Source organism: Nomascus leucogenys, chromosome 22a (genome assembly GCF_006542625.1).
Source record: "Nomascus leucogenys isolate Asia chromosome 22a, Asia_NLE_v1, whole genome shotgun sequence".
NCBI classification, from domain to species: domain Eukaryota; kingdom Metazoa; phylum Chordata; class Mammalia; order Primates; family Hylobatidae; genus Nomascus; species Nomascus leucogenys.
The window spans coordinates 19695740-19716904 of record NC_044402.1 but is presented as its reverse complement, the minus strand read 5'-3'; the positions used below and the strand labels follow the sequence as shown (position 1 = coordinate 19716904).

At 35.6% G+C, this 21165-nt stretch overlaps 1 long non-coding RNA gene and 1 pseudogene across 6 annotated transcripts in view; both read left to right on the top strand.

Annotated features, from left to right (window-relative positions):
- The window catches only part of LOC115832389, a 90717-nt gene that overhangs the window by 27731 nt on the left and 41821 nt on the right, over positions 1 to 21165 (top strand). For 4 of the 6 annotated variants that reach the window (XR_004027882.1, XR_004027880.1, XR_004027885.1 and 1 more), the window contains 3 exons: positions 4926 to 5032; positions 7095 to 7330; positions 16579 to 16671. This is a non-coding gene — a long non-coding RNA (uncharacterized LOC115832389). Of the gene's footprint in view, positions 1 to 4925; positions 5033 to 7094; positions 7331 to 16578; positions 16676 to 21165 lie in introns of all 6 variants that reach the window. The other 2 variants (XR_004027881.1, XR_004027883.1) reach the window with 2 other exon arrangements.
- Positions 10465 to 10584, top strand: LOC115832538 (annotated as a pseudogene).

Genomic DNA, 21165 nt, shown 5'->3' with positions numbered 1-21165 from the left:
AGGCAAAGTCAATTTCTTTGTTCCTAAACAAAGACTTCTAAATAAATTTGTAAACAAGATGTCTAAACAAATGTGTAAAAAATCGACCTATATTCATCTCCCTTAACTATTGCCCAGTTAGAATTAACAGATGCTTTTGAGGGCAGTGTCTATAGAACTATTTATTTTATCTCACCTAATTAACATATTTCAGCCTTAGAGTGGCTAAAATACTCACAAAATAGTTCCTCTGATTTTAAACTCGGTTTCTCAGTGTCTTGCCCTGCAGGAAAATGAAGTAGACAAGTGTATTTCTACTTCTTAAAAGGACAAGAACTACTCCTTTTTCTTTTCTTCCTAAATCTTTTTTTAATTCAAAATAAAGGTATTAAGTTAATGTATGCATATATTAGAAACATAAAGATTCTTCATTGGTAAGTATAAACTGGACAGTGTTTCATGCTTTGACTACTCTCTATTTACAAGTAGAGAATATTTACAAAGAGAGAATGTTTTCTTTATTTTTCAGGAATATAAGAAAATCAAGATACTTAAAGATTCAAAACTAAAATTCTTCCTTCTACCTGATGTTCTGCTTTCTTTTAAAGGTATTAAGCATTAGGCACCTGCCATATGCCCAATATGGCATTATACACAATGAGAGACACAAAAAAATCTCGGACAAGTTATTTGTTCATTGAAAAAAATAGAAGAAAACAAAATTTCTTGTTTCTTAGGTGCTGACTCCTCTAGAAGTCATTCAAGTCATGAAGTACTATCATAAGGTAGTGAGGAACTTGCTCCAGACAGCATAGCGAGAAGTCACCATTCCTCTTTTCTTTAATGTGGCTCCCCCAAGGTATGTAACATCCTGCAATTTGCCATTCCCCAAGACAAGAATATGAATCCCGAGCTTCCAGGCATGAGCGGGAAGGATTCACTTTCCTAGTGAATATGAGCAGAGTACAATGTGAGAGGTGACTGTTGGCAAAGAAAAGAGAGGGGCCTGGCAAGTTAGAATATCCCCACTTTACATCTCATTATACTGAAAGGGGCAGACAAGGTGTGGAGAGATATTTGGAATATCCTTTCTCACTGAAGCTGGGAGAAAGGCAGTATGTTTAGGGCCACTCTCATGTCAGAGGGCAGGAGTTGGAAATCATGGGTAAAGATGTGGCTGGTTTGGGGTTAATGTAGGAGATATTGGTAGCTGTACCAGACTGGTGAGAGAGGATGGGGAGTAAGGCCCTGGGTACCAGTCCCATGAGAGGGGCTCCAGAAAAAGAAGGGTCTGACAAGGATGCCAGGAAGGAGATATCTGCGTTGCATATGTTCCTTTTTTGTGTATCGACAAGGAAATATTTATTTTTATATTTTTTAAAAAGCAAGTTTGAAAATTATATATATATTATAATTTTAAAAGCTAAGTATATTCATATGCATAGAACATACTTTATTATTTTATTTTTATTTTTTATTATAGTTTAAGTTCTAGGGTACAAGTGCACAACATGCAGGTTTGATACATAGGTATACATGTGCTATGTTGGTTTACTGCATGCATCAACTCGTCATTTACATTAGGTATTTCTCCTAATGCTATCCCTCCCCCAGCCCCCCACTCCCTGACAGGCCCCGGTGTGTGATGTTCCCTGCCCTGTGTCCAAGTGTTCTCATTGTTCAATTCCCACCTATCAGTGAGAACATGAGTTGTTTGGTTTTCTGTCTTTGTGATAGTTTGCTGAAAATGATGGTTTCCAGCTTCATCCATGTCCCTACAAAGGACATGAACTCATCCTTTTATGGCTGCATAGTATTCCATGGTGTATATGTGTCCATACGTTTCTATTTCTTCTGTACTGCTGCCTTTGAGGGGGATGAGGCCATTTGAAGTTATATTTTAGCGTATAATTTCACCTTAAAATGCAAGACAGTGTCGGTATCCATGAATTAAAGAGTCTACTCCATTACGAGTCTACTCTATTAGATTCCACGCCTATCTTTCAAACAATCTTTGAGAGAGAAGTACACTCACCCATCACATTAATTTCTCAATTTTATTAAAATGCAGTCTATCATTTTGACTACTTTATAAAATTTACACAGATATGCATTTACACTTTTTTGTCTGTCACAACCTCGATTTGACAGGAGAAAAAATTTGTCAACATTTTTCAAATGAAAAATAAATATAAAATGCATTGCTCTCAGAAAAGCAATGAGAAGAAAATGTGAAGGAAAGGGTGAAATATGAAAATATACTATGACCATAGTTAGCACAGAAAAAATTAAATGTTGAAAAATGTAGCATTATACTTAAGAATTGAGATCTATGTGATGAATTCTGTATTTCTAACTAGAGGAAACTGCCTTCATGCTAGCAGCAAGTAACTGGGCTTTCTGTTATTTGTTGAGCAAATTACTAGGAGTTGCAAAATAAGAGGCACGCAAAATCATCTTACAGCTGACTTGTTCTGCAAAGTTCGGTGAATGTAAGGGGTGAACGCTTTGTCTGGCAAGGAATGAGAGAGATCCAGGAGGTTAGAAAAAGTGGCTGCCACCCACTGCTGCCTATTGAATAAGTATTATAATATTGGCAGCAGCACCTGGATTTTACTCAAAGTGGGGGAGAGAAAACTGAACCCTGGCAGATTAAAGCAACAGTCATGCTGAAAATGTGAATACGCACACACACGCACACACACACACACACACACACAAACAGAGAGAGAGAGAGAGTATATAATTTTTTTCGTTTGTTTCTCTTCAGGCAAATTAAAGTATGGACTTCCCAGCTAATTACTTTTATCCTGAGTCCCAGGGAGTCGACCACCTTCACAATAATTTACAGGTTTTCTCCCTGCCAGTTCTGTTCTGTGTTTCATCCAAAAAGGCAGATACCCCATTTGTATCAAATTATGCATGACAGTTTGGGAAGTAGGTTGGGTACTTCTATGAAAGCCACAGAAAAACAAGCTATTGTGTTTCATTACCAACACTGCTTTCAGTTCCGGAGGCAAGAGCTTTTGCTGTTTTCAAAGATATTTCATCTCAATTTCATGTGCCTAGTTGTGAAGAATTCAAAGTTTCCCTCGAAAGGTTTAAAGGGTTTGTAAAAAGTATACCTCCCAGGATGCCTTCTGTTCTTTGAATTTAGAAGAACAGAGAAAAGCAAAAGACGAAACCAGAGACAATGAAAAATATTTAAAAAATACAACAACAGAAACAAATCATGGTATATGAAATCAACTTTAGTTATTCTGCAGATGAGAGGATTTTTCTCACTTCAGTTAGCAGTTCATTTGGAATGCAATTAACTTGCCCTGTTGGGATCTTTTATGAGTTTTATGTATGTATGTATGTATGTATGTATGTATGTATGTATAACTTTATTAACTTTTATTTATTTCTGGGCAAAGAATATGGGCAATATCACCTACCTCAGTAGGCTAATATAAAAGTAAAATAAAGTATTTATACAACTTATTTATAACATAAATAAGATATTTATGCTGAACTTCAACAAGTTCGGTGGGGGAGCATTCCATTCTTGGCTGACTGCTGAGGCTATGTGGTCTTATATGCAGCCTCGACCAGAGCCAGAACTTTGTCTCAAAAAGAAAATAAACTCATGCCCAATAAAGCATACCTTTGCCTCATAATCTTATAAACTTCATACAGCCTTTTTTTCAGCATTTTCGTCTGTCATAGAATTAGCTGGGTCAAAAAGAAGGGCAGTTTGCACTTTAATCAAAACCAGCTGAAGATATTTTTCTGGCCCTGGGTCACACCCATAGTTGACAGCCTCCTTAGTTACTGGTTAATGTAACCAAGCTTCTCATCCAAATGTGTTGCATGTTAACTCTAAATTCAGGAGACCATTACATAACAATAAGTGGTACAGGAGCAGTGATGAGTCCTTTACTTTATAGATAGTATCCTGACACAACACAGATTCCTTGATCCGCAGAAACTTCAGAGATAGCAAACACCTCTATTTTTTCATGATGTTTAATTGCTCTGCCACTTGAATGTGTCTAAGACATCAATTTCTTCACAGTCTCAAAATACAATTACGATAATATGGTAAATGATGAAGACTTGTACAAGGTTCTATGGATTGGATTGTGAAATGGTCAGGGTTCCTGCCAACTAAACTGTGTCTCAGAGTAAGAGAGCTGAGATGATCCTGAGACAAAATAATGAAAATATATATTCCTTCGAAATGACAGCAAAGTAGATATAGAAAAAAGAACATACTTATTTCATGCCAGGTATCAAGGTTTTACTCATTTGCAGCCTCAGCTGCAATTAAAGTCTTTATCTGATTATGTTTATTGATAGTCTTTGCTGGTCTCCAAAACCTATCTACTTCTGTACTAGCTGAGCTGGAGAGCTAGAAGAAATGTGATTGGAGTCCTGCCTTGCAAATTTTACATCTTTGATATTGGTGGTAATGTTTGTGATTCCACTAGAAATATAATCACAATTGACCTTTGCTCAGTGCAGGCATTAGGGGGACTGACTTCTTGACATTCAAAAATTTGTGTATAGATTTTGACTCCCTAAGACCTTTACTAACAGCCTACTGTTGACCAGAGGCTTTCTGATAACAAAAACAGTTGATTAAAGCATAGTTTATATATATTATATGCTGTGTTGCTACAATAAAGTAAGCTAGAAAAAAGTATTATTAACAAAATCTAAAAGAAGAGTAAACATATTTGGTATTCATTAAGTGAAAGTGGATTATCATAAAGGTCTTCATCTTTGTTGTCTTCATGTTGAGTAGGCTGATGGGAAAAGGAATTGGTCTTGCTGTGTCACATGTTGCAGAAGTGGAAGAAAATCAATGTGTAATTGGATTCATACAGTTGAAACTCATGTTATCCAAGAGTCAAGTCTATTATAGTATTATTTACTTTGACTTTTAAAAAACATTCCAGAGACTTCTTTATAACCTTTCACATCGGAACAGCTTGTGGTCCAGGGGGCTAATATGGGAACCTGCCAGTTTCTAAGGACATACTTCAAACATGCATTCATGAACTGGGTAAGTGTGCATGTGATATTTTTTGACTCCCAGTAAGCCTATAATGTTATAAACAAATATTAAAATGCAGTTTGTTGCTACCCCTTATAAGTTGTATCTCTAGATCACATTGACCTTCTGTAATTTCAAGAGTTAATGGAAGCCAGGAGATCCAGCATCCCCCACTGCAAAAAAAAAAAAAAAAAAAAAAAATCACCATTTTCTCTGTATTTCCCTATCTCCTTCCTTAAGGAAGAAGATTTATAGAAACTTATCATTACCATTTGTAAAGATAAGAGTTACTTTCTCAAAGTTACCAGGCCTTTTCCAGGTTTGTAGGTACATGGAATAATTTTAAAATAGAAATTGGGTGAGAAGTCACAAGCATCTACCATGATTGGTTATAAAAATCAAGTAGGACCTCGACGGGATGTCCATCTTGATGATATGTGCTCTACAGCCCCTATAATTAGTTAAGTGCTGTCAATTACCTCTGTAAGCCTCAACATTTAGGTTCCCATGGTGGTCTGCTGCCTCTCACGGCCCCCACACTCAACTTACCTCTGAAAGTCATGTTGGTCTTCGACCTCCTCAACTCTGGAATCTTTTCTCATTATGTCAGGGAGACCATTTTGATGGCCCCATCACCTACCAGCTACTAAAACAATTTTTAGAAACGTTTGTTCTTTTCCTACCAATGCGTTTTAAAAGGCTTTGGTGTAGAAGGTACATTCTGGGTACTCACTAACCATAGTTAATGGTTGAATGACTGAGCAAGAAAATTTCACTCAGTTTTTATAATCTTTCTTAGCTTCTTGATTTCTTATTCTATGATCTACCAAATGGTATTTATCATCTCAGTGATGTCATGAGCTACGATGGAATCCATATTGTAACTGCTAAAATCAACACGTGGAATCGAGTCTTTGTTAAGTGCACTCACAGTGATGAAGTCAACTTAACTTAACCAAAACATTATATTCTCTTATCCTTCATCAAATACTCTCAGGATCTTTTTTGATGTTTTCACCAGAATTTTGCAAATCAAATGAACAAACTCCACTAACATTTTATTTATTTATTTATTTGAGACGAAGTTTCTCTCTTGTCACCCAGGCAGGAGTGCAATGGCACGATCTTGGCTGACTGCAACCTGCCCACCCAGGTTCAAGTGATTCTCCTACCTCAGCCTCCCAAGTAGCTGGGATTACAGGCCCCTGTTACCACATCCAGCTAATTTTTATATTTTCAGTAGAGATGGGGTTTCACCATGTAGGCCAGGCTTGTCTCGAACTCCTGACCTTAGGTGATCCACACTCCTCGGCCTCCCAAAGTGCTGGGATTACAGGTGTGAACCACCGTGCTTGGCCTAACATTTTAAAAGTGTAAACATTTGTTTCCAAAATAAGCTGGGAGCGTATTCTAGCAATAGAAATGGAGAAAAAAGGAGTGGGAGACTGGCTGAGAGCTCATGAAGATTTGGTTCTAGATTCAGGGTAATTCCTTCAAGTGAGGAAGTCATAAGCATTTTCAAGCAAAGCAGAAGTTCTTTCGGTGACAAAGGCGGTTTGGTGGAGATTGGGCATTGGAGCATCCCAAATGCACTACATCCTGCCTTGTAACTCTGTCTCAATATCAGGATCCCACCTCTTATCAATATCTGAAATTTTGCAGACAATATTAGGAAAGACTATAATTTGACTCCATTTATAATTCAGCAACACAAAGACTTGAACTTTGCATTTAGATTTTTATCACTTTTATTCTGTAGCTGCTAAGAATGAGAGATTCTTTATCATAGTCCTGGAAGATTCTTAGGGTTTAGTTATTTTACCAGGTAGTTAGAGGTTGTATTTACCAGGTAGTTAGAGGTGGGGTATTTAGCTGTTTAGACTTGTTCAAAGCAGTGCTCCACAATCAGAGTTCTCAAAATTCCATGTTCTTTCTATAGCAACTATCATTTTGTTTTCTTAAGGCCGACCCTCAATAAACACTTAATTTCAGTCTATAACCAGTAAGAACTTAGCTTTCTGTTTCATCTCCTATCTTTTCTCTAAATAGTAATTATATTTTCACTTGGCAGGTAACCAATACCAGATTACCTGATTTCCCTGAGAGTTTCTTGCCTGCAACCCACTTTCTGTACCCAATTTCTATACCAGTGAGGGTTTTGTAATGCAGAAATCAATAAGAGATGCTGCTAATTTTAACAAGAAAGGACTTTTTAAGGAAGTAACATAGATAGGTCACAGAATCCACCGGGAGGCTGAAGAATCAACTTCAGATAATGAGAAAGAAACTTGAGGAGCTGGATGCAAGGTAATGACTCATCCTGGTTTTCCCAGGGATCTCCCTATTTTAGCACTGAAAGTTGATACCTTGAAATATCCCTCAGTCCTTTGCAAACTAGAACCACTGGTCACCCTCACTGGGTGGCTACAAAAATAGCTAAGGTCTGGCTAAATTGCCACTGTCACTACCACAGATGTCAGAAACTGTCTCTGATTCCACTGTGACCACTGATTCTAGAAATAATATACCATTACCCACTTTCAAATTCTAAATCGTCACAGAGAGTCTATGTTGGGCACTGGCTGCAGAGTCAAAATTTATATCCAGATCATCTCTTTTGACCTCTGGCCTCTTCCTACTAAATGCCAAAGGTCAACTGTTTTGGCTTTCTTAGCTTCTCTTGTCAGAGGCTTAGCTCTTGGCTTTCACTAGAACTCTCATGAGGATATGCAGACCAAAAAAAAAAAAAAAAGACATTCTATTATAGGGGTAAGTAAACAAGATGAGTGAAGAAAGGTAATATGGTTTGGCTGTGTCCCCACCCAAATCTCATCTTGAATTGTAGCTCCCATAATTCCCACATGTTCTTGGAGGGACCTGATGGGAGATAATTGAATCATGGTAAGTAAACAACAAGATGAGTGAAGGAAGGTGATATGGTTTGGCTGTGGTACTCAGCCAAATCTCGTCTTGAATTGTAGCTCACATAATTCCCGCATGTTGTGGGAGGGACCTGGTGGGAGGTAATTGAATCATGGGGGTGGTTACCCCCATGCTGTTCTCATGATAGTGAATAAGTCTCATGAGATCTGATGGCTTCATGAAGGGGAGTTCCCCTGCACAAGTTCTCTCTTGCCTGCTGCCATGTAAGATAAGACTTTGCTCCTCCTTCACCTTCTGCCATGATTGTGAGGCCTCCCCAGCCATGTGGAACTGTGAGTCCACTAAACCTTTTTTTCTTTATCAATTACCCAGTCTCAGGGATGTCTTTATTAGCAGTGTGAGAACTAACACAGAATGAAACCCAAAGGACACTGGAGTTATCAAAAATCATATAAGACCATAGTATATGAAAACCATCAGAATATGAGAAAGCTTATTTAGCAGTTTGGTATAAAGCTATGGGGGTAGATAATACATAGATTATAGTATACTTGATGAGTGAGCATAAGGATAGACTAATTCAGCATTTACCACCTACAAATTTCCAAATGGGTCAGAGTGTGAGCTTCTCAACTGAAGCCATTGATGTGTTGGGTTCATTTATTTTATTATTTGATCATGATATTTTCAATGGACATTGTTTAATGTTTTAAGGAAAAACAGAATACAAAATTAAAATTAAATTGAAAATAAAGTATCTCATGTAATTTTTCTGAAACATTGAATTTGAACTTCTGACTAGTAAGCCTTAGAGATAATTATATAAAACTGATGATCAGCTTGAAAACACCTCATTCTCAGTTCCGTGGAGAATAGTCTGCACCATCTAGTCTTGTGTATATATGTTTTCTCTACATTGACATTCACTTGTTACATCGTGGTAGAGGATGGGAATTTAAAAAAAAATTTTATTTTATTTTATTTTATTATTATTATACTTTAAGTTTTAGGGTACATGTGCAAAATGTGCAGGTTTGTTACATATGTATACATGTGCCATGTTGTTGTGCTGCACCCATTAACTCGTCATTTAGCATTAGGTATATCTCCTAATGCTGTCCCTCCCCCCTACCCCCACCCCACAACAGTCCCCGGAGTGTGATGTTCCCCTTCCTGTGTCCATGAGTTCTCATTGTTCAATTCCCACCTATGAATGAAAACATGAGGTGTTTGGTTTTTTGTCCTTGTGATAGTTTACTGAGAATGATGTTTTCCAGTTTCATCCATGTCCCTACAAAGGACATGAACTCATCATTTTTTATGGCTGCATAGTATTCCATGGTGTATATGTGCCCCATTTTCTTAATCCAGTCTATCCTTGTTGGACATTTGGGTTGGTTCCAAGTCTTTGCTATTGTGAATAGTGCCGCAACAAACATACGTGTGCATGTGTCTTTATAGCAGCATGATTTATAGTCCTTTGGGTATATACCCAGTAACGGAATGGCTGGGTCAAATGGTATTTCTAGTTCTAGATCCCTGAGGAATCGCCACACTGACTTCCACAATGGTTGAACTAGTTTACAGTCCCACCAACAGTGTAAAAGTGTTCCTATTTCTCCACATCCTCTCCAGCACCTGTTGTTTCCTGACTTTTTAATGATGGCCATTCTAACTGGTGTGAGATGGTATCTCACTGTGGTTTTGATTTGCATTTCTCTGATGGCCAGTGATGATGAGCATTTTTTCATGTGTTTTTTGGCTGCATAAATGTCTTCTTTTGAGAAGTGTCTGTTCATGTCCTTCGCCCACTTTTTGATGGGGTTGTTTGTTTTTTTCTTGTAAATTTGTTTGAGTTCATTGTAGATTCTGGATATTAGCCCTTTGTCAGATGAGTAGGTTGCAAAAATTTTCTCCCATTCTGTAGGCTGTCTGTTCACTCTGATGGTAGTTTCTTTTGCTATGCAGAAGCTCTTTAGTTTAATTAGATCCCATTTGTCAATTTTGGCTTTTGTTGCCATTGCTTTTGGTGTTTTAGACATGAAGTCCTTGCCCATGCCTATGTCCCGAATGGTATTGCCTAGGTTTTCTTCTAGAGTTTTTATGGTTTTAGGTCTAACGTGTAAGTCTTTAATCCATCTTGAATTAATTTTTGTATAAGGTGTAAGGAAGGGATCCAGTTTCAGCTTTCTACATATGGCTAGCCAGTTTTCCCAGCACCATTTATTAAATAGGGAATCCTTTCCCTATTGCTTGTTTTTGTCAGGTTTGTGAAAGATCAGATAGTTGTAGATATGCGGCATTATTTCCGAGGGCTCTGTTCTGTTCCATTGATCAATGTCTCTGTTGTAGTACCAGTACCATGCTGTTTTGGTTACCGTAGCCTTGTAGTATAGTTTGAAGTCAGGTAGCGTGATGCCTCCAGCTTTGTTCTTTTGGCTTAGGATTGACTTGGCAATGTGGGCTCTTTTTTGGTTCCATATGAACTTTAAGATAGTTTTTTCCAATTCTGTGAAGAAAGTGATTGGTAGCTTGATGGGGATGGCATTGAATCTATTGTCTATGGCCATACCACCCTGAACGTGCCCTATCTCGTCTGATCTCTGGAAGCTAAGCAGGGTCAGGCCTGGTTAGTACTTGGATGGGAGACCACCTGGGAATACCAGGTGCTGTAGGCTTGTCTAAAAAAAAATTTTAAGCAATCAAAAACCTTTCTAGTTTCCCTTAACTTCTAATTAGCTTTTGTGGAGTTGTTAAGGTACTGGTCAGGCTGGATAAATGATGAGTTCTAAGAAATAACCTCCCTCATTGTTTATCTCTTACCTGATAAACTGAAAACTAATAGTGACTTTGAAATCATCTTCAAAAACTCAGACAACAACCTTTATGGTTTAATCTCCACATACTGCATTCCTAAGACTTTTAAAATGCCATCAACTTCAAGAGAAATTATTGTGAATATAACTTAGCAAAAAAGTGGCATGCATAGTTGTAATAAAAATATGTATATCTATATTTCAGTCTTTAGAATACAAAATTGAGCATTTTGTAAAAATTACATTGAGACACAGTGTAACATTTGTTCTGTTTTAACAAAATAAGCCTCAAGGATGAAATCAGAAGCAACATTATTAGAACAAAGATGACCTGATGACTTTTAATCTTAGGCCTTTTTACTTGGTGAATTTTGTAATGAGAGACTGATAACCCCAGCTCGACATTTTCAACTATAGAGTCCAGATGAGTAAAAGATAGGTCTACAATCTTTTCAAACACGTATGTAGATGTTTAATAGATCTTTTAGTTGCCACAGTCACTGTGTTCTCTGTTGCTGACCTCCAGCTTGCATCTGAAAGATGTAGGTGAGATTTTGTTATAAACTGGCTCCAACCTTTGCCTGGGAGGAACAAAGGTGTTTATAAATAGCTGTTCTTTTGATGCCTCCTGCACTGAGCTCCAGAAGGATGTGCATTTATTATGACACTCATTTTGTGCATTATTAAATGAAATAGTAGAGAGAAGTGTATGACATCACTTACATGGCAAAGCCATTAATCAGCCAATGGCAGAGGCCACATTTCCTCTTCATCAAATTCTGACAGCTTTAGTGTCTATAATGTCACTGTCTATTTTGAAAGAGGTGCACCTATTCAGGCTGAATTAAAAGTCACCAATAGCAAAGTGTAGCCTATCAACGGGTAAATATTCATCATTAATCAACCAATTAATGTGTCATACTTCTGTGGACACGTCAGCTCTCACTTGAATATTTTTCTTTGTTTTAACCAAGAACTCAACACAGCTCCTCGATGTGGTAAAACTACTAAAGAAGAAGGCAACACAATTGTATGCTGAATGGCTTTTTCTTTATTAATCCTAAGAGCAGTTATTGAATTAGTTTTAAACATTTGATATGAGATTGAGTGAATGTTTACTAGACTTGATCTTTTAGGCCAATCTTCCTGGCTTATCTGGTTTTCTGGGAGAATACAAATCCATTGTATTTTACATAAATGTGAAAAATCTGTTTTACAGCAATTACATTGTCAACAGTTACCAAAAATGTAAAATATAGGCATGAAGAATAATAATGTTTATGGTCCATTTTATTTTAGCAGGCTTAGCCCAAGAATCAAGTAAAGTATACAGAAGATGATAATTTGATCATGAGGAGAGTTTATTTCTTGAAATCAGAATGAAGTACATAGATTAATTTTCTTTCCATAAATTTATATTTTGATGTTTTACTTTCAATGATATTTTCTTCTTGGGACATCTTGGAGATATTCTATCAAAATATTAAAATTACTCTTCCTCAAACATTAAAATTGTTATCAACATTTTTCTTTTTTGAGATGGAGTCTTGCTCTGCTGCCCAGGCTGGACTGCAGTGACTTGATCTTGGTTCACTGCAACCTCTGCCTCCCGGGTTCAAGCAGTTCCCCTGCCTCAGCCTCCTGAGTAGCTGGGACCACAGGCATTCGCCACCACGCCTGACTAATTTTGTATTTTTAGTAGAGATGGGGTTTTACCGTGTTGGTCAGGCTGATCTTGAACTCCTGACCTTGTAATCCGCCCACCTCAGCCTCCCAAAGTGCTGGGATTACAGGCGTGAGCCACCATGCCCTGCTACCTTTCTTATTTTACATAAAGGATCCAAGGAATTATGTGTTTCCTAAATACTAATGTAATATTTAGTCACTTATTTTAAAGGAGTTTGCTGTATTCTAGTCTCCTGGTGTGTATATATATATATATATATATATATATATATATAAAATGTTTAACATTGATGTAAATGTTTAACATGTTTGGCAAGCAAAGAACCAGCTCTTTCATTTGATTAAGATAGATATCTGTACATATCTTAAATGTGTGTTTTGAGGCATATGGAAGAAGAAAAGAGGTGACGAGTTGCAAATCAAGATAGTATCGAAAATGGTATGTCCACAGTGCTAGATGTCAAGCATCTATCTATATATAATTATATATATATATTTATATATATATATAAATTTGATGCAAAAATAATTGTGGTTTTTGCCATTAAAAGTAATCTTAATTTTTAACCTGTCACCTGTTTTATTCTTCCATATGCCCCAAAACACACATTTAAGATATGTACAGAAATCCATCTTAATAAAATGAAAGGGCTGGTTCTTTGTTTGCCAAACATGCTAATATACTTTGTATATGTGGATGGGAGTGCAGGCAGACTCTAGGAGCTGGAGAATGGTTTCAGATTGAGAGTCAACAAGAAAATGAGAACCCTAGTCTTACATCCACAAGGAAATGAATTCTGCCAATGATACTGAGATTGGAAGGGGACTCAGATAACATTGCAGTTTTGGCCAACAATTCAATTTCAACCTGGTAAGACTGTACAGAGGACCCAACTAACTAGTTTCTGGACTTTTGACCCCCAGAAAAAGTAACATCTGAAATTTCTGTTGTTTTATGCTGCTAAGTCTATGCTAATTTGCTATGTAGCAACAAAAAGCAAATAGAAAATATATAATCCTTCCTATATCTCGTAAGCATTTTGTTACTCATGAGAACACGGTTGGCCTATCCACTGAACAGCAAGACAAATGCAGTAATAATTAGTCATTGCTGATGTTTGACTGATTGTGTTATGTAAACACCATAGCTGTACATGTATTTGCTATTATGTTGTTATGGATATACAGTGAAATCTATTTTATTTAACAGCTTGTTACTTTGACTTGTAAGCTTTAAATATTTTGACATATGGTATATAGGCTTCCACTTGTACTCTAGCTCAGGGTATAGGAAATGTTGGTGATGGGCATGGTCAACTTCCTGTTCTAATATTCAAAGTATTTCCACTGTTTCCAGTATCGAGTTAGCATCTCCATTCTCTGTGCTTTCTCCAAACACCATCTGCATACCCCGGAATCATATAAATCATGTCAAATTATCATTTATTTATTAGTGGGTTTCTCCTTCTACTAGATGAGCTTATCTCAGTATCTTTAGTCAATAGTAACAAGCACAGTACTTGACATCTAGCACTGTGGACATACCATTTTCAATACTATCTTGATTTGCAACTCATCACCTCTTTTCTTCTTCAATATGCCTCAAACACACATTTAAGATATGTACAGATATCTATCTTAATAAAATGAAAGAGCTGGTTCTTTGTTTGCCAAACACGTTAAACATTTACATCAACCAGTCCAAACCATAAGTTGTTGTTGCATTGAAATCTGATCCTTCGGGAAATATTAATGAAAGTGATTTCTATTCCTTGCAAGGCAATTGATTATTAAGTGTTTAGCAAGCTTAATCTAATTTCCATAAAACTAAAATTGAGGCCATATAGTCCCAAGTAATGTAGACCAAGAATCAACATTTAAAAAGCAGAGAAAAATAAATATCATTTGGAAGAGTAATGGAAAAGATTTTTTTTCTCAGAGAAATTTGTATGTGACATTTGCACATGAAGAATCTCAAATGAACTTGACAAATGTTTTAATATTGTTAGTGTCCACATAAATGCTTCCAGTAATTATTTGTCTTGAGCTAAAATTTTTCATAACTATTACTTGACATTTTATTCTTGTTAATAAGAATAGTCATTTATTATAGTAAAATGTTGACAATAAAACCAAAGGCATACTGAAGAAAATAAAGATCATTCATGCTAACAGGACTTCATAGTAGCTTTAAACAAGGGTAAAAGTTTGTCTACCTGCGTCTAACACCATGACCTCAAACAATCAACTTAAACTCTCTTTCTCTTTGTTTCATCAACATTTGACAACAATATTCACATAACTATATTATTGTAAAGATTTAAAAGTTAATGAATTTAGAACGGAGCCTGGCATATAATAATTACTTAGTAGGTTTTAAATATGTTGGTGGTGGTGATGATGATGATGATGATGTTGGCAATTGAAAGATGATTACTTTTCTAGAATTTAAATCAATAAATGCTACTACTATTATTACTTGTATTGTTGTTATCAACAATTTCACTGGATTAATCCTAGAGCAATTAAAGATATAATTTCAATAAAAATCATATCATAAACTGTATAAACTATATGTTCTGATCTTTTTCTGTTATATTATGAAACATTCTTTAAAATGCACATTATCTTATAAATAGAAAACATTTTAATTTTCTTTTAATCTAGTTTAATTTTTTGGATGTTTAGTCATTACTATCTAGGAATGAATAATACATAGGAATCAGTTTCTACTTCAGAACTTTGAAAGTATCATCAAATAGTAATTATTTGATAACAATTCCATATTGAGAGTTGGTTCTGATTCAAAACTCAACCCGGTTATTTATATCTTCCCCACCCCATCGTTTTCAGAATTTTTACTGAACACTACAATGACTGTATAAAAAGAAAAATTGATTGATAGCAGAGTTGGAAACTAGCAAAAGATGACATCTCTACGCCTGAAAGCCAGAAGGAATGTTGGGAATATATTGTTTAGAGGATAACTTTGCAGAAAGGTCAGGAAACATGCAAGCTACAACATGAGAAGAAATCTGTTCCAGAGCTCAGAGTGGGTGGGAAGGACAAAGTGGGAGCTGCCGGGGCAGAAGGGAAAGCTGGTGAATAGTCTATAATGGAGATTCTGGCTACAATTAAATCACTTGAAGACATTTTTATTAACATAATCATTTTGAGAGCTCACCCCAGAGGAATTAAATCAGAACCTTGGTCGGGAAGAGGGGTGAGGTTGGGAGTAGCCCACACATTGCCTTTTTGTAAAAACTTTCCAGATGATTTTATGTGTGTAAAAATGGTTGTGAATCATTGGTCTAGGAAGCAAATATGAAATATGCTTGTGTTTCCTGGAAAGCACAAGGTTGCCACAACGGAAAGAATGGCTGTTACCCTTGTTTTCAGTATCTACAGGTATGGGTGGTAGGCTAAGTAAACTGAAGGTACTTCTACAATGAGATTGACAACTAGTATCAGCATGACTGTGAGGGAAGATGAGGCAGGGTTGGGCAGTGACCCAGCAAGTATTTGTGATAAAATATGAAGCTTTTGTAGGAAATTCTTGAGGAGAAAAAAAAAAAGATGACAAATAATAGTCAAATATACCAGGCAAAATAATAAATATAATGGATTTAAAGTTTTAATAGTAACATTCATATAAGGGCACATAAAAACAGTCATGCTCTTTGTAGAAGTAAAACCAAATCATAGACAAAAAAATGTTAAAAGTGAAAAAATATATATTCAGCAAATGCAAATATAATATAGTAGTGGTTGCCATATAATATCAACATCATATGAAATTAAATTCAAAGCAAAACCACTCAAAGGGACAACGATGAGTCATTTTATATTGATAAAGGGTGCAACCTACAAAGAAATTGTCAAAATATTTTAATGTACTGAATAAAGTTGCATCAAAATATTTCAAAAATGTTATTTAATACCTATGAAACATTTTTATAGAATATTTTATAGAATATCAATATTTCAATATCATGGAAATATAATAATGAGAAAATCCATAAGAAAAAGTAAACTTCAAATTTGAATGGAATATAAAATACTGAAGACAAATATTTCTGTCATTCTTTATATTATTAACGTATTTTTTAAAGGAAAGGCAAGTTTCATGTATCTGCAATTAATTTACTGTTTTATTTGTCAATCTACCAGGACAGAGTTATGAGATTACAAAGAACACAACATTCATCAGAATGGGAGGTGATTGGATCAAGGATGGATTTCCCCCTTGCTGTTTTCATGATAGTGAGTGAGTTATCAGGAGATCTGATGTTTTAAAAGTGTGTGGCACATCCCCCTTTCTTCTCTCTCTCCTGTCTCCGTGTGAAAAAGGTCCTTGCTTGCCCTTCCCCTTTTGCCACGATTGCAAGTATCCTGAGGCCTCCCAGTCATACTCCCTGTTAAGTCTGCAGAACTGTGAGTCAATTAAACCTCTTTTCTTTATACATTACCCAGTTTCAGGTAGTTCTTTATAGTAGTGTGAAAACAGACTAATGCATCACCAAACCGCTTGCCACAATGGCTGAAGTAATTTCCATTCCCACCAGCAGTGTATAAGCATTGTCTTTTCTCTGCAACCCCAATAGCACCTTTATTATATTTTCTGAATTTTTAATAATAGCCATTCTGACTGGTGGGATTTGTGATGTTGAGCATTTTTTCATATGTTTGTTGGTTGCTTGTTTGTCTTCTTTTATCTGTTCATGGCCTTTGCCTACTTTTTAATGGGGTCGTTTTTTGCTTGTTAAAGTTTCTTATAGATTCTGGATGTTAGACCTTTGTTGGATGCATAGTTTGCAAGTATTTTATCCCACTCTGTAAGGTGCCTGTTTACTCTGTTGATAGTTTATTTTGCTGTGCAAAAGCTCTTTCATTTAATTAAGTCCCATTTGTTTATTTTTGGTTTTGTTGAAATTGCTTCTGGCATCTTCATCCTGAAATCTTTGCCAGATCTTATGTACAGAATGGTACTTCCTAGGTTATTGTCCAGGGTTTTTATAATTTTACATTTTACATTTAAGTCTTTAGTCCATCTTGAGTTAATTTTTGCATATGGTGAAAGGAAGGGGTCCAGTTTCAATTTTCTGCCTATGGCTAGCCAGTTATCTCAGCACCATTTATTGAATAGGGAGCCCTTTCTTCATTGCTTGTTGTTGTCAACTTTGTTGACGATCAAATGGTTATAGGTGTGTGGCATTTTTACTGGGCTCCCTATTCTGTTCCATCGGTCCATGTGTCTGTTATTGTACCAGTTCTGTGCTGTTTTGGTTACTGTAGCCTTGTAGCATAGTTAGAAGTTTGGTAATGTGATGTCTCCAGCTTTTTTCTTTTTGCTTAGGATTGCTTTGGCTATTCAGGCTCCTTTACATTCCCTGTGCATTTTAAAATGGCTTTTTCTAGTTCTGTGAAGAATGTCATTGATGCTTTTATAGGAATAGCATTGAATCTATAAATTGCTTTAGGCAATATGGCCATTTTAACTATATTGATTCTTCCTACCCATCAGCATGGAATGTTTTCACAATTTGTTTGTGTCATCTCTGATTTCTTTGGGCAGTGTTTTGTAATTATTATTGTAGAGATCTTTCACCTCTCTGGTTAGCTGTATTCCTAGGCATTTTTTTTTCTTTTTGTGGCTATTGTAAATAGGATTGCATTCTTGATTTGGCTCTCAACTTGGATTTTATTGGTGTATATAAATGCTACTGATTTTTGTACATTAATTTTGTATCCTGAAAATTTGCTTAAGTTGTTTATGAGATCAAGGAGCTTTTTGGCCGAGAATATGAAGTTTTCTAGGTATAGAATCATTGCATCTGAAAACAGAGATAATTTGACTTATTCTTTTTCTATTTGGATGCTTTTCATTTCTTTCTCTTGCCTGATTACTCTGGCTAGGACTTTTAGTACTTTGTTGAATAGGAATGGTGTGAGAGGGCATTCCTGTTTTGTTCCAGTTTTCAAGGGGAATGCATCTAGCTTTTGGCCATGAAGTATGATGTTGTCTATGGGTTTGCCATAGATGACAAAGTTATTATTTAGAGGTACATTCCTTCAATGACTAGTTTGTTGAGCTTTTATAACATGAAAGGATTTTGAATTTTATCAAAAGCCTTTTCTGCATCTATTGAGATAATCGTGTGGTTTTTGTTTTTAGTTCTGTTTATGTGATAAATCACATTTATTGATTTGCATATGTTGAACCAACCTTGCATCTCAGGGATAAATCCTACTTGATCATGGTGGATTAAGGTTTTGATGTGCTGCTAGATTCAGTTTGCTAGTATTTTGTTGGGGATTTTTGCATAGATATTAATCAAGGATCTTGACATGAAGTTTTTATTTTTTGTTGTGTCTCAGCTAGGTTTTGGTATCAAGATTATGCTAGTCTCATAGCATGAGTTATTGAGGCATTCCTCCTCCTCAATTTTTTGGAATGGTTTCAGTAGGAATAGTACCAACTCTTCTTTTTACATTTGGTAGAATTTGACTATGAATCCATCTGGTCCATGGCTTTTTCTGATTAGTAAGCTTTTTATTACTGATTCAATTTTGGAACATATTATTGATCTGTTCGGGGATTCAATTTCTTCAGGGTTCACTCTTCAGAGGTTATATGTTTTCAGGAATGTAGCCATCTCTTACGGTTTTCTAGCTTGTGTGCAGAGGGGTGTTGATAGTAGTTTCTGAGGGTTTTTGTATTTCTGTGAGGTCGGTGATAATGTCCCCTTTGTAACTTCTGATTGTGTTTATTTGAATCTTCTCTCTTTTTATCTTTATTAGTCTAATTAATAGTCTGTTTACCTTATTTCTTCTTCCAGAGAACCAACTCATGGACTTGTTGAATCATTTGTATGATTTTTCACATCAAAATTTCCTTCAGTTGCATCAACCTCTTGATAACTGAGTGGTAAAGAATAAGCCTGTCCATTTTATCCACATAGTTTCTATCAGTGTTTTGTTTTGCTTTTTGTTTTTTTGCAGTTTATATTTCCCCTCTTTTTTTTTCTTATTAATTCACCTCTGCTAAACTGTAAATTGTTTATTATTATTATTTTTTTTTGAGATGGAGTCCTGCTCTGTTGCCCAGGCTGGAGTGTAATGGCGCGATCTAGGCTCACTGCAAGCTCCGCCTCCCAGGTTCACGCCATTCTCCTGCCTCAGCCTCCCGAGTGGCTGGGACTACAGGCACCTGCCACCATGCCTGGCTAATTTTTTGTATTTTTAATACAGACAGGGTTTCACCGTGTTAGCCAGGATGGTCTCGATCTCCTGACCTTGTGATCCACCCACCTCGGCCTCCCAAAGTGCTGGGATTACAGGCATGAGCCACTGTGTCCAGCCACTGTAAATTGTTTCTAAAGACAAACAGAATCCTTTTAAATTTTAAGATAAATATAATTTGACAGGGAAATCAAGGTCACCCTGGGTACAATTATATATGCTTAATCCAGAGAGGAGCCTTCTTTCTGCCATCTTTAATTTTAAAAGAAAAGTCCTAACTCATTTTGGGGAAGGTAATTTGTTGTCACTTTTTCATAGCTTTCCCCATAATCAATTGCTGTCAAACTAAGTATAGCGAAACTTGAAAATAAAGTACTTTGGTTTAGTAAAAGTTATTTTTTCTTATAAATCTATTTTCAAAGTCCGAGTGTGTTATAATTAGGATGTATTAAATTATTCACTAAAAACAACTGCTGCGTCTCATCAGATTAGTACCTGTGAGTATAACAATAACAAAAATTACGTTATAGTTGTTTCTACACCAACATTATTGTTCCTAAAGTAGAAATTTAATATATAAATATATAATATTGGGTTATTAAAGATTCCTTCAATATGCCTTAGGGATTTAAAAGAAAACGACACAATAAAATGTAGGCTCACAAATTATAGTTTACGCATTGATGTTCAATGGTACATTTATTTATTCATTCAAATAATACTTATAGACGTCTCTACTATGATCCTAGCCCTATCCTGGGAGCTGATTATTTGTTACTCAAAAACATTCACAGGAAGCTCATATTTTAGTTGAAGGTAGACAGAGAATAAGCCAGTCAACCTACTTGAAAGGAAAGAAGACTTTCAGATAATGATAAGCACTTAAAAAAATTCAAGTGAAGTGAGTTGATTAAAAAATTACAGGGCATGCCTGAGAACTGAATTCAAGACATTTTAACTCTTTTTAAAATTAGAACATGCTCATATTGTATATAATGTATATATTAATTTCATACATACGTGTATATACATATATGCAGACACATATGCACATATGCATATATTGATTTTTTCTTTTCTAAAAGTACATAGTATGAATGTCTATATATATTTATATCATATACATGCAATTGTTTAAATAAATTTCTAAATAAATAATGTATCAATAATATTTTACACTATGTATATTTCCTAAGAGTTAAATTGACTCACTTTTCAACTTCTATAAACTGATGACCTTTATAATGAATTTACACTTTTACAGAATGATGATTTTAGGAACAACTTACAATTTATAGGTATATGTTATTTTTAATCTTTCATTTTTATCTCTAGTTAGGTTGTCAAATAAGTTACTGACTTAAACTTCTTGCCTTCTAATTTATAGTATTATAAACTTAAAATGCTTCTCACTGCACAGACACATATTTAACGATACAGAGGAAAGTCTTGCTTATAGTGAACATTCTTTCAATTGAAATATAGATTCTCCATTTTTAACAGTAAGTAAAATGA